The sequence below is a fragment of the Heptranchias perlo genome, chromosome 20, assembly GCF_035084215.1.
Source record: "Heptranchias perlo isolate sHepPer1 chromosome 20, sHepPer1.hap1, whole genome shotgun sequence".
NCBI classification, from domain to species: domain Eukaryota; kingdom Metazoa; phylum Chordata; class Chondrichthyes; order Hexanchiformes; family Hexanchidae; genus Heptranchias; species Heptranchias perlo.
Genome location: NC_090344.1, coordinates 25369000 through 25386246, shown reverse-complemented (window position 1 = coordinate 25386246; position 17247 = coordinate 25369000). Strand labels below are relative to the sequence as shown.

General features: G+C 43.2%; 4 non-coding genes across 4 annotated transcripts; 2 read left to right on the top strand and 2 right to left on the bottom strand.

The window, feature by feature from the left end:
* Positions 1-4324: 4324 nt before the first annotated feature.
* On the bottom strand, positions 4325-4397 carry trnar-acg (transfer RNA arginine (anticodon ACG)). The gene has a single exon. It is a non-coding gene; the product is annotated as a tRNA-Arg (tRNA).
* Positions 4398-7027: 2630 nt separating this feature from the next.
* On the top strand, positions 7028-7119 carry trnar-ucu (transfer RNA arginine (anticodon UCU)). The gene is given in 2 exon segments: positions 7028-7064; positions 7084-7119. It is a non-coding gene; the product is annotated as a tRNA-Arg (tRNA).
* Positions 7120-8698: 1579 nt separating this feature from the next.
* trnaw-cca (transfer RNA tryptophan (anticodon CCA)) lies at positions 8699-8770 on the bottom strand. The gene has a single exon. It is a non-coding gene; the product is annotated as a tRNA-Trp (tRNA).
* Positions 8771-17162: 8392 nt separating this feature from the next.
* On the top strand, positions 17163-17247 carry trnak-uuu (transfer RNA lysine (anticodon UUU)). The gene is given in 2 exon segments: positions 17163-17199; positions 17212-17247. It is a non-coding gene; the product is annotated as a tRNA-Lys (tRNA).

The window sequence follows — 17247 nt, the reverse complement described above, 5'->3', positions numbered from 1 at the left end:
ATGAGCAAATAAAACATTCATTCTGAAACATCCAGTATCCGATCAGCTCTAAAAGCACCTGTTAGCCCCGCGTGATTTGAACACTCAGCTTTCCTGTGACACAATAAGTAATGTGGATGGAAGCAGGAAGTTGAGAAGTGACGTTGATAGATTAAGAGAGTGGGCAAACTGCGGCAAATAGAGTTCAATGTGGGAAAGTGCGAGGTCATCCACTTTGGTCCTGAGAAAGATAGATCAGAGTATTTTCGAAATGGCGAGAAGCTAGGAATTGTGGAGGAGTAGACAAATTTAAGGGTTCATGTACATAAACCACTGCCAACGAGCGTACAGGTACAAAACATAATTCAAATCAATAACGGAGTATTAGAAAGGCTCGTTAGCTCACTCCTAATCGCGGGTTTGATCCCCGTACGGGCCATCAGAAGCTCACTGGATTCGTTTCCGTTTTTTGCAACTCTTAAAATCCAACATTTACAAGCGAATCCACACTCCGAGTCAAGGGAATTTTTCTGGTTAACACCCATTGCATCTTTGCCCCCGGGGCGGAAAAAACAGATCTTTCTTTTTATGTGTCTTCCTCTGGTTTGCAGATAAACGTTTAACTCGGGGCCTGTTCCCATTAATGGCCAGAAGCAATAACAGACAGACTGGGCGGGTCTGACCGCACCGAGATCTGGAAAAGGCAACAGTTTCGGACAAATGCATCAAATCAAATGGTCACCTGGAACCGGGGGAGACAAAACCAAGAGAAAAAGGCAGAGGGGAATAGAAAAATAAAAGCTAAAGGAATATGATCGAACTTTTCCCAAACTTGATTCCTTTCTATTCTATCCCCAATCCTCCAGTGGCGGATGTAAAATTTCACTGTAAATGAACGCAAGAATCGATCCAAATCTGGTTCTGGGGAATGAGGTGGGCCAAGTGGAGCAAATGTCAGTGGGGGAACGTCTAGGGAACAGCGATCATAGTGTCATAAGGTTTAGAATCCATAAGGTTTATGGAAAAGAACAAGGAGCAATCTAGAGTAAAATTAGTTAATTGAGGAGGGCCAATTTCAATGGGTTGAGAACGCATCTGGCCAAGGTAAATTGGAATCAAAGATTGACATGGAAAACTGTAACTGAACAATGGGCGGCCTTTAAAGAGGTGATGGTTCAGGTACAGTCTAGGTCCATTCCCACGTGGGGGGGAAAGTAGGGCAAATAAAGCCAGAGCTCACTGGATGATGAAAGAGATAGAGAGTAAGGTGAAACAGAAAGAAGAGGCGCAGGACAGATGTCAGGTTGATAATACAAGTGAGAACCGGGCTGAATGCAGAGAGTTCAGAGGGGAAGTGAAAAGGAAAAAAAGGGGCATGGAGAGATTATGAGTATAGACTGGTGGCTAACATAAAAGGGCATCCAAAAGTCTTCTTTTGTCACATGAACAGTAAACGGGTAGGAAGAGGAGGGGTGGGACCGATTACGGACCAAAAAGGAGAGCTACGCATGGAGGCAAAGGGCATGGCTGTGGTACAAAATGAGTACGTTGCATTTGTCTTTACCAAGGAAGAAGATGCTCCCAAGTTACAGTAAAAGAATGAGTTGAGATACGAGATGGGATATAAATTAATAAAGAGGAGCTATTAGGAAGGCCAGCTGTGTTTAAAGTAGATCAGTCACCTGGTCCGGATGGGATGCATCCTAGTTTGCTGAGGGAATGAGGAGTGGAAATTGTGGAGGTACTGGCCATAATCTTCCAACCACCCAATACGGGGGTGGTGCCAGAGGACTGGAGAATTGCATATATTACACCCTTGTTCAAAAAGGTGTGTATGGATCAATCCAGGAACTACAGGCCAGTCAGTTTAACCTCGGTGAAGGGGAAACTTTTAGAAACGATAATCCGAGACAAAGTTAATCGCCAATGGACAAGTGTGGATTAATTAAGGAAAGCCAGCACGGATTTGTTGAAGGCAAATCGTGTTTAACTAACTTGATTGAGTTTTTTGTTGAGGTAAGAGAGATTCGATGAGAGCAATGTGGTTGACATGGTATATCTGGACTACCAAAAGGCGTTTGATAAAGTGTTGCATAATAGGCTTGTCATCAAAGTTGAAGCCCATGGAATAAAAGGGGAAGTGGCAGTACGAAATTGGCTAAGTGACAGGAAACAGAGAGCAGTGGTGAACGGTTGTTTATCAGACTGGAGGGAGGTGTACAGTCGTGTTCCCCACGGGTCGGTACTAGGACCACTGCTTTTCTAGATATATATTAATAAATTGGACTTTGGTGTACAGGGCACAATTTCAAAATTTGCAGATGACACAAAGCTTGGAAGTGTAATGAACAGTGAAGAGGATAGTGATAGGACAAGACAGGCTGGTGGAATGGGCGGACACATGGCAGATCAAATTTAACGCGGAGAAAAGCGAAGCGATACATTTTGGTAGGAAAAACGAGGAGATGCGAATTAAACTAAAGGGTTTAATTCTAAAGGAGCTGCAGGAACCGAGAAATCTGGGGGCATGTGTGAACAAATCTTTAAACGTGGCAGGGCAGATAGAGAAAACGGTTTAAAAAAGCAGATGGGATCATGTGCTTCACAAATCGAGGCAAAGAGAACAAAAACAAGGAAGTTACGATGAGCCTTTCTAAAACACTGGTTCGGCCACAACTGCAGTATTGTGTCCAGTTCTGGGCACCGCACTTTGGGAAGGGTGTGAAGGCCTTAGAGAGGGTGCAGAAAAGATTTTTTAGAATTGCTCCAGGGATGAAGGACTTCAATTACGTGGATAGACTGGAGAAGCTGGGGTTGTTGTCCTTAGAGCAGAGAATGTTGAGAGGAGATTTCATCGATGTATTTAAAATCATGAAGGGTCCAGACAGAGTAGATAGAGAGCAACTGCTCCCTTCGGCGGAAGGGTCAAGAACCAGAGGACAAAGATTTATGGTGATTGGAAAAGAATGAAAGTCGACATGAGGTAAAACGGTTTTGCACAGCGAGTGGTTGAGGTCTGGAATTCACTGCCTGAGTGAGTGCTGGAGGCAGATTCAATCGTGGCTTTCAAAAGGGAATTGGATAAGTACTTAAAGGGAAAAAATGCAGGGTTACGGGTAAACTGCGGGGGAGTGTGACGAGTTGGATTGCACTTGCAGAGTCCCGACATGGACTCGATGGGCCGAACGGCCTCCTTCCGTTCTGTAACCATTCTAGGATTCAAAGAAGCGGAAACTAAATAACTCAAACTGCCGAGACCCGAGATCTTTAGACGTTTACTCAAACGCCCTCGCAACTGAGCTATTTCCACCCCAGTGTTAATTAAACTTTGTGTACTTATGTTGGAAGAACATATAACCCCAGGGGGAATTGCCCCTCCCGGTCATTCCGCACCTCATGTATAAACATCGCACTCATATATACACACCCATAGTTCATATATAAACATCGCACTCATATATACAGACCCGCAGTTCATATATAAACATCACACTCATATATACACACCCACAGTTCATATATAAACATCGCACTCATATATACTCACCCATAGTTCATATATAAACATCTAACTCATATATACACACCCACAGTTCATATATAAACATCACACTCATATATACACACCCACAGTTCATATATAAACATCGCACTCATATATACTCACCCATAGTTCATATATAAACATCTAACTCATATATACACACCCATAGTTCATATATAAACATCGCACTCATATATACGCACCTACAGTTCCTATATAAACATCGCACTCATATATACACACCCATAGTTCATATATAAACATCACACTCATATCTACACTCCCACAGTTTATAAAAGAACAGCGTACTCCTACTCCACACCCTGTTTATATGTATCCAAAGTCCTGTTGAGAGTTCTCACCAAAGTCTGAACGCTGAAATTTTAACTGTTTTCAAGATACTGTCGGTCCTACTTCGTATTTTCAGCATCGGATTTCCTGCAGACTGGCAAAGGGAGCGGAATAGCGGTCCTGCCGGTGAATGCTGCTTTTAACGAAAGTCTCGGCGTCCAGGAGCGAGCGGCGATTGGAAAGCTCTTGTGTCACACGAAGTGTCTGAACGGCCCGGATCCACCTGAAGATCATCAGCGCGGTGCCTCCACCTCGTGCTGCAATGTTCGTGTGTCTGACATCAAACTAAAAGGCGGCTTGTTGGAAAACGTTGTGGTCACAGTTTCTTTTTGTAATTGAACCTAAATCTTTCAAGATGGAATGTTTTATTTGCTGCTTCACCATAAACAATATCTAATTCCGAAATTTGATTCTTCGTTCCCCAGTGGCAGACATAAAATTGCATGAAACCGAGCCAGGTAGGAGTCGAACCTACAATCTTCTGATCCGTAGTCAGACGCGTTATCCATTGCGCCACTGGCCCATCTGATAATAGCTAGTGTGTTTTATTTCATTTTTCCTTTAGAATCAACCGACAGGTTGACACAGATAAACACAGCGAAACAGACAAGAGAAACAGAAATGAAACAAACGGCCTCAAACTCCAACAGACAGTGGCGAGTATCTGACAGGTATCAGTGAGAGGAGATGGTGATTTTGCAACTTGATTTGGCTCCGTGGCTTCGCTGCTCAAAGTGCCTGTTTCGTCGGGTCCTTTATTGACTTTAGCCTCCGATGTGATATTTACCCATTTTGTGAGTTAAGCAACAAAATAATATTTAACAAAATAATATTTGTATTAGTTTCGGAATCAACAAGGAAAGGATTCCAGAACTGCAGTGCGGAAGTGCTCCTTCATTATACAGACGGACTTCTCATACAATGTCTCCGAAACACGTTTCGAGGATACTGTTCCAGAGGGCTGATTTTACAAACTAATTTAATTACAACCAGCAACCAATCTCCATTAAAAGTTGCGAAGCGATACTCGTTTCAGAGCAGTTTTCGCAAAATTAGTAGATCTGATTTTGAACACATCTTAGTATTAATGAGAATATCAGGCACAAGACAATTGGGATGGAACCGTCTCTTACAATAAGTACGAAGTATAATCGATTACAAAGTGAAACAGCCAATCCAATCTCTCAGTCTCTTTATCTGTCACTTTCTCGGTGAGTGAACCTTAACCAGCAGAGGAAGCGAAAACAAAGAACTGAGCAGTTTTGTTTGTTTCCTTTTCCTTCGGGCGAGTACAGTTGAAGAGAATGATTTCTGTTTCCTGCTGGACAAATAACTGGAATGAGCAGTGTATCTGGTTCCCATGGTACCCAGTGAAACATCCACGTTTATATCTCACATTCACACTGATACCTTCCTTCCTTCCTAATTATAGGAAACTTTTGGTGAGGTTCAATCACACTTCAGAAGTCCAGAAGCAAAAAGAAAGGTGGACACCTCATGGTGACGTAACCTATAGGCGAGAGAGGTTTGCAGGTTTACCTGGAGCTGTAAATGTATAAACTCCTTCCAATGTACAAACTCCCCTCACCAACAGTAATTCAATTCTAACTGATCTGAGACTTTGGTCATTTATGGTGATTATACTTTGTAGAGTTAAAGCAGCAGTAAATCCGTTGTGTGTTATATACATAGCCGTTCAGTCAATCTTAAACATTGTCATCCGACCTACCATGAGCAATGCCACACGGGGTATGTTAGGTTACGGACAGTTCTGCCTCCAGCAGTTGTTCTCTCGGTCACACATCCGGCATCACCTCTCGGTCTCACACTTCAGAGTCACGCCTGAATATAACCACATTTCTGCTTCAGACGTTTACCTGAAGATCAACAAATCACAAGTCAAGAGGAAGGGAACAAACAAATCAAATATTTAAGAACGTTAACAGATAGAAAATTCACCATAAATGACTGAGAAAAAATGAAGCAAACGGATCAAGATGAACAATTATCAAAAGGTAACAATTAAAGAAAGGAGAAGTGGAACCGATCAAATCGCTCCAAATAGTTTTTGAAAAATCCTTTCGATTTTCATCTTAGTTTCTCCGTTAAGTTGGGGACTTACATCTACAAATATTTTTCGTACCATCATAAAGACAATTAGAATAAAAATTTTCACAAATTAGGCCTTAATCTTACTTATACGATAGCGTGTTATGTGTTTGTAAAATCTGCAATTGTTTTACCATTCTTTAAGTTTAGCGAGATGCTCTGAATATGTGTTCTACATTGAAACTGAAGTGGATTAATAAAATAAAATGAAGAAATTTGTTTAAGAGCATGAAGAGCTGACTTTCCATGTTGGATATCGCGATATATTTATTTACGCAACTGTCATTTGTGAAATGAAGGAATGTATTTATTTCTATATCTGTACAGGTAAGGAAATCCCCATTGGATCATTTCCAGGAACCAATCAAGTACTTAAATTAGTTTATCAAACCCGAAACACCCTTTGGGATTTGCCGATTGAAAATTTGAATGGAAATCGCGACCATCACAAAGCATTGGAACAAATATACCCGCTGAGGTTTCGGGGTTGTTACTGATTTATTTCTATCACTGAGTAACCTATTTTACACAGGGTGAAGCTACAAATCGAATGATAAGAGTCTGGGTTGGAGAAGGAACAGATGAAAGTATCAAATTTAATTACACTGATTCCACAAACACTGCACACCACATCCCTTAAACATTGTGAACTGTTTCTACATAAAACTGGAGAGGGTGTGAATGGAAAGTAACAGAAAAAAAAGCTCATTAATGCATCAAATTTAATTTTGATATTTTTGCACAAACACTGAACATTCCATCCCTAAAACACTGTCCCGATCGAAAATCAGTCGGCAGGACGCTGAGCCACGGTGAAAATGCTGTGATTTCAACCTGGTTCAAAACACACAGCCTTCTGACGTGGAGTCAGACACGACTGTTCTTGTACCAGGCCCGCAAGTGAGCGGCTGGAGCAGGATCCATTGGAGGGCGATCGGTGCAGACCACCGCCGCGGCTCTCGGAATGTGAGAGGCGGAAGCAGCAGCAGTCAGACGGCCTCAACCACAGCACAGTATCCCTGCTCTCTTTCACATTGCATCACTGACTCTGTGGCGCAATGGATAGCGTGTTGGACTTCTACTTCGTGGTTGGAGGAGATATTCAAAGGTTGTGGGTTCGAGTCCCACCAGAGTTGGATTTTAGTTCAGGGATCGGGAGCTGGGAAGTGAAATTTTGCAGCAAACCCGCAACAGGATCATTAATGTCCGTCAAGGATGTGAAACTGCCCCCTACACTTCATCTAACACAAGTGGCTCCAGTCACACCCGAATTCATGATTCTTAATCCACTCTGAGCTGGATTGGCGAAACTGTCTCAAGAAGGAGACTCAACATCGGCTCAGACCGAAAGTCAATTTGCTGGACTTCCGGCTCTGTCAGACTGCACGTTCCTTCAGACAGGTTTCTAACTGGACACATGCATCCTGCTGCCGTGCGAGCATTGGTGCTTGAGGGGTAGAATTCTTTCTTGTAGTAATTCTTTTCCTGTAAAACTGGCTCCTGAAGTGTCGGATGGAAAGTATCCTGGCTGAGCGGCCTCTGGCGCTGGTTTAAAGCTCCAGTTAAATCCCACGATTTGTAGATGGATCAAAATAATAGTTTGTGTCTCGAAAACGGCATCCTCCCTCCTGTAAACAAGTAATACTAAACATCTCATCTGCTGTTGTAACAGCGTAGTTCGGAGGAACCACATTGCAATTAAAATGAGTAGATGCATTTTGGAACACACCAATTGTGCCTTCAACTCCGGTCGAAACGTTCACAAGCAAAAGGATTGTTTGAGCTAGCTGAGACTCGAATTAACAACCTCGGCATTTCCCGAGCCTGTCCTGTCATATAAGGACCGCGCACTGACCGATTGCGCCGCTGGAGCCCGGTCACTCTGATCACCTGTCCCACTCTGCTGGAAAGAATCTTAAGGTGAGATTTCCTCACCTGTGGAAACGTGTCCTGTCCCCGTGATGAAACTAATATCTGCACTTTCACTTTCAGCGTCTTTCACACCCTGTGCTCCATCGCACGACAAGCGGGTTTTCTGCGAACAGGTCAAAATAAACATTGCCAGAAATTCTATCAGGAGAATGATTTGAACCCAGCCCCCACGCAGCGATTGGATTTATTGCCTTAAAAGCAGTGAGTTCCGGTTGCACAACGCCTTACCAGTCTTTCACGTTTTGTTTAATGCCGAAATAAATAGATTGGAGCTAATTTACCCCGTGCTGGGGTTGTTCTCCTTCGAGCAGAGAAGGTTCAGACGTGATTTGATCGAAGTGTTCAAAGTCATGAAAGGTTTAAAGTTGATAAAGAGAACCTGTTCCCATTGGCGGAAGTGTCGAGAACCAGAGGACACAGATTTGAGGTGATTGCAAAAGAACCAAAGGCGACATGAGGAAAATCTTTTTTACGCAGCGAATGGTTATGATCTGGAATGCGCTGCCTGAAAGGGTGGTGGAAGCAGATTCAATCGTGGCTTTCAAAAAGGAATTTGATAAATACTTGAAGGGGAAAATGCAGGGCCACGGGGAAAGGGCCGGGGAATGGGACCAATGGGATTGTTCTTACAAAAGGCAGGTAAGGAATTGATGGGTCGAATGGCCTCCTTCTGTGGTGTGTTCATTCTGTGATAAATATTATTTTACCCACAGTGAACAGACCATCCCGAAAAGACTGCCCCGCGATAAAACAGAGTGACGCTGAAAGGTTGCGAAAATGAGATGACCCCGACGTGATTCGAACACGCATCCTTCTGATCTGGAATCAGACGCGCTACCGTTGCGCCACGAGACCCACAGGCGCTAGTGAGAGCCGGATCCATTGGAGGGAGATCGGCACGGACCGCCACAGGGACTCGAAGAAGCGGAAGCAGCAGCAGCAACAGCGCAGGAGCCCCGCTCTCTCATCCAGCCGTTCCCAGCGGAGAGCTGCCAGTCCCGGCCTGAGCCCTGTCTGGGAGCCGCCTGTCAATCTTAACAGAACGGGACCGATCCAGTTTCAGCTCACACACAAACTCATGACAGATTCACTTATTTAAACCGTGTTTAGAATCAGTGAATTGGGATTTAATTCAATCCTCATCTGCCCGCCGCTCTGTCAGTTCAGGACTTTATTTGAACCGACACTTGGAGCTCTGTTTTAAAGGGTGCCGACTGTTTAAGCATTTCTCAGTCCCACCACGAACACTTTTTGCTGCTAACTTCTGCTTAATACACTACTTGGTGTATTCTATAGGCCACCAGCTCGTGGGGCGGATATAGAGGAGCAAATTTGCAGGGAAATGACACAGAGGTGCAAAAGCCATAGAGTAGTGATAACAGGGGATTTCAACTATCCTAATATAGATTGGGATAACCAGAAAATAAGGCGCAAAGAAGGGGAAGAATTTTTGAAATGTGTTCAGGATAACTTTCTCGACCAGTACGTTTCTGGCCCACTGAGGAAGGAGGCATTCCTGGACTTGGTTCAAAGGAATGAGGCGGGCCAAGTGGAGCAAGTGTCAGTGGGGGAGCATTTAGGGAGCAGCGATCAGTATCATAAGGATTAGAATAGCTATGGAAATGGACTCTGTCCACTCGAAAGTAAAAATACTCAATTGGAGGAGGGTCAATTTCAGTGGGATGGGAATAGATTTGGCCCAGTAGATTGGAATTAAAGATTGTCAGGCAAAACTATAATTGGACAGTGGGCGGCTTTTAAAATGATGATTCGGATAGAGAGAAGGTACATTCCAACGAGGGAGAAAGGTAGGGCAACTAAAGTCAGAGCTCCCTGGATAATAAGAGAGATAGAGAGTAAGATGAAGCGGGAAAAAGTGGCGTATGACAGGTGTCAGATTGATAACACAAGTGCCGACCAGAGAGAATAGAGAAAGTTCAGAGGGGAAGTGAAAAAGGAAATAAGAGGGGCAAAGAGAGAGCATAAGAATAGTGGAAAACATAAAAGGGAATCAAAAAGCCTTCTACAGACATGTTAACAGTAAACGGGTAGTAAGAGGAGGGGCGGGGACGATTAGGGACCATAAAGGAGATCAACTCATGGAGGCAGTGGGCATGGCAGAGGTACTAAATGAGTACTTCGCATTGGTCTTTACCAAGGAAGAAGATGCTGCCAGACTCTCGATAAAGGAAGATATAGTTAAGATACTGGATGGGCTAAAAATGAGAAAGAAGAGGTACTAGAACGGGTTGCTGTACTTAAAATAGATAAGTCAACTAGTCTGGATGGGATGCAGCCGAGGATGCTGAGGGAAGTAAAGGGGGAAATTGCAGAGGTGCTCGCAATAATCTTCCAGACATCCTGAGATATGGGGATGGTAACAGAAGACTGGAGAATTGCAAAGTTTACAACCTTGTTCAAAAAATGGTGTAATTTAAACCCAGCAAGTATAGACCAGTCAGTTTAACATCGGTGATGGGGAAAGTTTTGGAAATGATAATCTGGGACAGAATTAACAGTCACTTGGACGACTGTGGATTGATTAGGGAATGCCAGCACGGATTTGTTAAAGGCAAATCGTGTTTAACCAGCTTGATAGAGTTGTTTGATGAGGTAACAGAGAGGGTAGATGAGGTCAATGCAGTTGACGTGGTGTACATGGACTTTCAAAAAGCGTTTGATAAAGTGACACGTGGTAGGCTTGCTATCAAGATTGCAGCCCATGGAATAAAGGGGGCAATAGCAACATGGATGCAGCACTGGCTAAATGACAGGAAACAGAGAGTTGTGGTGAATGGTTGTTTTTCGGACTAGAGGGAGGTGCGCAATGGTGTTCCATAGGGGTCGGTGCTGGGACCACTACTTTTCTTGATAGATAGTAATGACTTGGACTTGGGAGTAAAGGGTACAATATCAAAATTTGCAGATGACATAAATCTTGGAAGGGTAGAGAACAGTGAGGTGGATCGACTTGAAGAGGATATGGACACGCTGTTGGCATGAACGGACACGTGGCAGATGAAGTTTAACACTGAACAATGCGAGGTGATGCATTTCGGTGGGAAAAACGAGGAGAGGCAATACAAACTAGAGGGCACAATTCTAAAAGGGTTAGAGGAACAGAGCGATCTGGGGGTATATGTGCACAAATCGTTGAAAGTGGCAGGGCAGGTTGAGAAAGTGGTTTAAAAAGCAGACGGGGTCCTGGGCTTTATAAAGAGGGGCATAGAGTACAAAAACAAGGATGACATGATGAACCTTTATAAAACACGATTTCGGCCACAAATGGAATATTGGGTCCAGTTCTGGGCAGTGCACTTTTGGAAGGATGTGAAGGCCTTGAGAGGGTGCAGAGGAGATTTACTACAATGATTCCAGGGATGAGGGACTTAAATTACATGGATAGACTGAAGAAATTGGGATTGTTCTCCTTGGAACTGAGAAGGCTGAGAGGAGATTTGATAGAGATATTCAAAATTATGAAAGGCCTAGACAGAGTAGATCGAGTGAAACTGTCCCCATTGACGGAAGGGACATGAACCAAAAGGCATAGATTTAAGGCGATTGGCAAAAGAACCAAAGGTGACATGAGTAAAAACTTCTTTACACAGCGAGTGGTTGAAATCTTTGCTTTTTGTGCTTTGCATGTGATGAAATGTCATCATTTTACAGACTGTATCTTAAGAGTGGGATTAAAAGTTCAGTGCTTCTGACACCAGGAATCTGGTGCAGCCGTTGTTAAATTTATCAAAGCAAGCAATTGTCGCCGTTTATCACAAGAACGCCCGAACCGGATATGCGGTCAAGATGAAAGTAACGCAACGAGAAGCATCTGATACAACACGAAAGGCATCGGACTGTGACAACAATCCCCACCATTTTGCTTTTCCAACATGAAAGATGTGACATTTATTCTCTGAACATAGAAACAGTCTGGTCTCGCTCACGACAGAAATCTCCACGTCACAGCGAATTCACCTTTCGGGACCTTGTCTATCAAGATGAATTGTGATTTCCGTGAAGCCAATGTTCCATTCCTTTATACGTTTCATGTGCCTGCTCTCCGATCACAAGGTTTTTTTTAGTCCACAGGGTAAATGTTGGACTAACAGCCATGCTCAGCCGGCAATGATCACGGTACATTTTCTTGCAGACAAAACACACAATGAAACCCTGGAACTTTGAGGCGATGAATCCTCAGGAAAAATAAAATAAGGGCTCGAATCAATCTAACCAATAGCACCAACGAGAAAGGTGAAGAGGTCACCTGCTAAACCAGTAATTCACTGAGCTCAACCTTGAGGTTGCAGTGACCAATATAACAGCTGTCTCCTGTCAGGTTACTTTTCCGAAATGAATGGTTGAAGCTTGCAGGAGTGAAAATCCAACGAGCCGGTCTTCACTCTTAAACCAGCAACTGTGAAGTTAAGAGAAACGTGCCGGGGAAATACTCGATTTAAGCGCGGTGACACTGGGCCAGAGTAAAGCTCAGTTAATATGATCGCCGAGTGGCGAGAGGGTGGATTTGGAACTCCTGATCGACCGCACTGTGCATTTTCCAGATCTGCTTGGAGCACCAATCCCTTCAATTCATCACTTACAGGGACAATTCGATTCTCGGTTTCTTTTCCCTGAGTTTGGCGAGATCTTCAAAATTGAAAACAATCCATATCAGAGCGAACCTTGTCACCGACATGCTCACAGATACAAAGCGGCCGCACTCTGCTTCAGTGAGATGAAAGACCAGAGCGATTTCAAGTTGGAAGGCAATTGCAAAGAAAGCTCTTTCAATGAAAGTGCAGGTCATTGAGGTGCTTTTAAAGTCCTGATTGTTTGAACTGAACTTCTTCCGAAAGCGCTTGAGATTCAGGTGGAGTGATTTGGGGTCTTCCTTTCCCTCTTTGCAAATGTTTGAACGGCACGTCAAGATCAAAAGTCTCGGGCCAAATTTGGGTTTCTCCGGGTTATGAAACTCGAATCAAAAATTGTACCCCGCCCTCAACGAGCCCAGAAACAAGAACGTTTCTTCACATTAATGTGTTCGCGACACATTCTATGAGAGGTCTGTCTGTATAATGAAAGGGGATTTTTGAAGAGAGATTCTGATCAACTCCGTGTTGCTCCTGAACAAAATACAAACACCAAACTGTGCGTTTTTGCTACTCAAATTCAATAAATATCACGAATTACACATAAGTACCGTTGGAAGTTGAACGCAGGAACTTCCTGTTTAACAAGACAGGCACGTTAACCAACTTAGCCACTTCTGAGCCCATTCACGGCCGCGTGTCCAACCTCCTCTCATTAATATCTACGTCACATTCTTTTGCGGGCTCAGACTGTTTTATCTTTGTCCATTTCGCTTGCCCGTTTCCCTGTGAATCCCGATACTGACTGCGTTTCAGACTGTGTTCATCTTTGTGTGTCCATCAGTGTGCTGATACACAGATGAATATTTGTGCTTGTGTTTGTTTGTTACATTAAATAAATTAGGGGATCAGACAATTCTCGCTCTGACACTGAAGAACTAATTGAGCAAATTTCACAGCGAAGTATTGTTTATTGTGGAGCTGAAACTAAAAAAATCGTAAGAGGTGCAAAAAGGGAAAACGAGAAAAACTTGTGAGGGAAATTAAGACAACAATCAAGGTTTTTACACGTACATTAAGAGAAAGAAGGGTGACTAAGAGAAATGTGGGCCCCTTCAAGACAGATGGAGGTGATATTTTAATTGAAAATCAGGAAATGGCAGACCAGCTGATACTCACAGAAAAGCATGAGGATAATCGACCAGAAACACGAGGAAAACTAAAAATAAATCAAGGGGATTCAGTGTAAGTAAAATAATGGTAATGAAAAAAATAATGAGACTAAAGATGGAAAAATCTCCAGGATCTGATGGTTACCACCCCAGGGGATTAAAAGGAGTAAGTGAGGAGATTGTACAAGCTTTGGTCATGATCTTTCATACTGTCATGATTCAGGAATTGTTCCATGGATTGAAAAATTGCCAATGTCATTCCATTATTTAGGAATGGGAGCAGAGATAAAATAGGACATTATAGACTTTTAGTCTGATGTATGTTGTGGGGAAGTTACCCGTATCTGTTATTAGGGAAAGAATGACTGAGCCCTTGGATAAATATGAATGGATCAGACAGAGCCAGCTGAACTTCTTGAAGATGTAACTAACGTGGTAGATAATGCAGTGTCTATGGATGTTATATCGACTTCCAGAGGCATTCGATAAGGTACCACGTAAGAGACTGTAAACAAAAATGAGAACACATGGAAATTAAAGCTTCCTATTGACATGGGTAGAGAGTTGGTTGGGAGGTAGGAGACAGAGAGTAGGGATAATGAATCTGTGCTCAAATTGACAGGATGTGATTAATGGTGTCCCCCAGGGATCTGTACCGGGGCATCAGCTTTTTACTATATGTATAAATGAGGCAAATGAAGAAATAGAGAGCCATATATCCAAGTTTGTCGACGACACCAAGTTAGGTGGCACAGTGAGTAATGTAGATGGGAGCATAAAGTTACAAAGCGAAATTGATAGATTAAGTGAGTTCGTAAAACTGTGGCAGATGGAGCTTACATAGAATTACATAGAATGTACATCACAGAAACAGACAATTCGGCCCAACTAGACTATACCGGTGTTTATGCTGCAGACGAGCCTCCTCCAACCCCTCTTCATCTAACCCTATGAGCAAACCCTAATATTCCTTTCTCCTCCATGTGTTTATCTCGCTTCCCCGTAAATGCATCCATGCTTTTCGCCTTAACTACTCCTTGTGCGAGCGAGTTGCACATTCTGGCGAGCATCTTTGTAAATATGGTTCTCTTGAATGTCATATTGGATTAATTTGTGACTATCTTATACTTATGGCCCCAATTTTGGACTCCTCCCCACAAAATTGCAAACACCTTATCTGCATAATCTTAAAGTCCTATTTCAGGTCACCCTCAGCCTTCTATTTTCTATGGAAAAGAGCCGAAGACTGTTCAATCTTTCAATATGGGGAAGTGTGAGGTCATCCACTTTGGACCTAAGCAAGATAGATGAGAATATTTTCTAACTGGTGAGAAGCCAGGAACTGTGGAGGAGGAAAGATGTTTACGGGTCCAAGTGCAGAAATCATGAAAAATCAGTGGACAGTGACAAAAAATAATTCAAAAGGCTCATGGAACTTTGGCCTTTATCTAAAAGGAGCTGGAATTCAAAGGGGTGGAAGATATTTTACAGTTATATAAGCTCTGCTGAGGCCACATTTCTAGTACTGCATTCAGTTCTAGGCACCACACCTCAGGGAGGATATATTGGCCTTGGAGGGGGTGCAGCGCGGATTCACCAGAATTATACCGGAGCTAAAATGGTTAAATTATGCGGACAAGTTGCAAAGAAAAGTTTTGTATTTCCTTGTGTGTAGAAGATTAAGTGATGATGTATTCGAGTTGTTGAAGGTGATTAAATGAACCAATGGTGTGTGTGTGAGCTGTGAGACAGCTTGAAAAACCAATCCTCTCCACCACTGGGGACTGGGTCTTCCAACAGACAGGGATTTTCACTCGTGCAAGTTTCGTCCACATTTTCTGCTCTTCATTTCTCCGACCTGCTTGTTGCGCCTTTCCCTTCAATTCAGGACTTACAGGAAATACTCGATTCTGCCGTCAATCTTCGGGTCACATGGTGACATTTCAAATAATTGAAATCGACCCTTATCAACCCCAATATCGTCACCGACACGTTTGACGAATGCAAAGCGGCTTCTATCACGGTTTTGCTGCACAACTCGTTCAAAGATACTGTCGGTAATTGGAGGGTCTTTCAAGTCATGACACAAACATAACAGTTCGCACTGCCGTTTTCCGGAAGACGCTTCAGATCCATGTGGAATGATTATGGTCTGGCGGTTAAATCTGTTCCCTCTTTACTAAAAATACTAAAAGTCCCCCCTTTGAACCCGGGACTTTTAGTATTTTTATAACCTATACCAAACTTGTTTATCCTGTACTGTGCATTACTTATTAAATATTACAGGTAAGCAGAGTACTTGAGCTGTCACAGCTGTGACTTTGACTTTTCTCCCTCTCCTCTAGATCTCCCCGGCAACTGTCACTAACCAACTGCAATCTTCTGTCTCACTTCTCCATCAGAAAGTTCCGAGTCTCGGTTTTCAAATGAAATAACGCCCATCTCTTCAATCAACGACAGCCCAGGGAGAGTTTCTTAGTTTCAGATCCCACTTTCCCCAAATCCTCAAAGTAGCATGAAAATAATTGTCCTTAAGTGAATAATAATAATATAATTAAAAGTTCTTATCGTCTGGGGTTTTGTTTCAGATGCCACGGCTTTGAAATGTCACTGCGGATGTTAAACGAATCGCCTCTTGGTTGGAGGCTTCTGTGTGGGAAAGATCACGAAGCGATAATTGAGAGACCGAGGATGAAGCTGTTTGATGGGAGCGTTGGTGACACAAACTGTGCGCGGCTCCAGTGGCGCAATCGCCCAGCGCGCGTTATTTCTACAATAATTATACCCTCGAGAAATGCTGGAGTTGTGAGTTTCAGCTCCATCTAAAGTTGTTGAACCTTCCAAACATTCTTGATTGGAGTTCAAGGTACAACCGGTTCCATAACGCATCGACTTCTTCATGTCCCCATGTGGGCACTGAGGCTCCTCTGGCCTCCCGTCTTGCAACAGCAGGTGAGAGTTTATTTGTTCATAAGAGGAGAGGGGGCGATTGGCGAGAGCTGAAATGGTAAAGGGGCAGGCACGAGATGTTCAAATCGAAACAACCAAAACACAATTCTTCTTTCCGTGAAGCAGGTATTCATCGGTTTGAATTGTCGTGGAGGGAAAATTCGGGAGGCAAATCTGCTGCCTGGTGTCACGGTGTAACGGGTGAAATTATTCAGCTTTCAATTGTTGATCGGCTGAAATGTCGAGAGGCCTTTTCCAGCTCCCGTGTGGAACAAGTTTAGCTTTTGAGCCATTGGGTAAAGTGTTTTATTTTTATTGCTGCTGAGGAATGACAAGACATTTTGTACAAACAAGAAGAATTGCAAAATCACGAGTTCACTGTCCATGTTTCTTACATCATGTTCAACAGAAACAAGGATTCTCCTCAACACGTTGCTGAAAATTGGATAAAAGGGATACTCCCCCAAATTCGACAGCGACAAGGATAATTCTGAGTCCTACCATGAATCTGTATGATGGAAACCAATTTGACAGCGAGCCTGAATAGCTCAGTCGGTGGAGCATCAGACTTTTAAAACAGGTAGTGATCTGAGTGTCCAGGGTTCAAGTCCCTGTTCAGGCT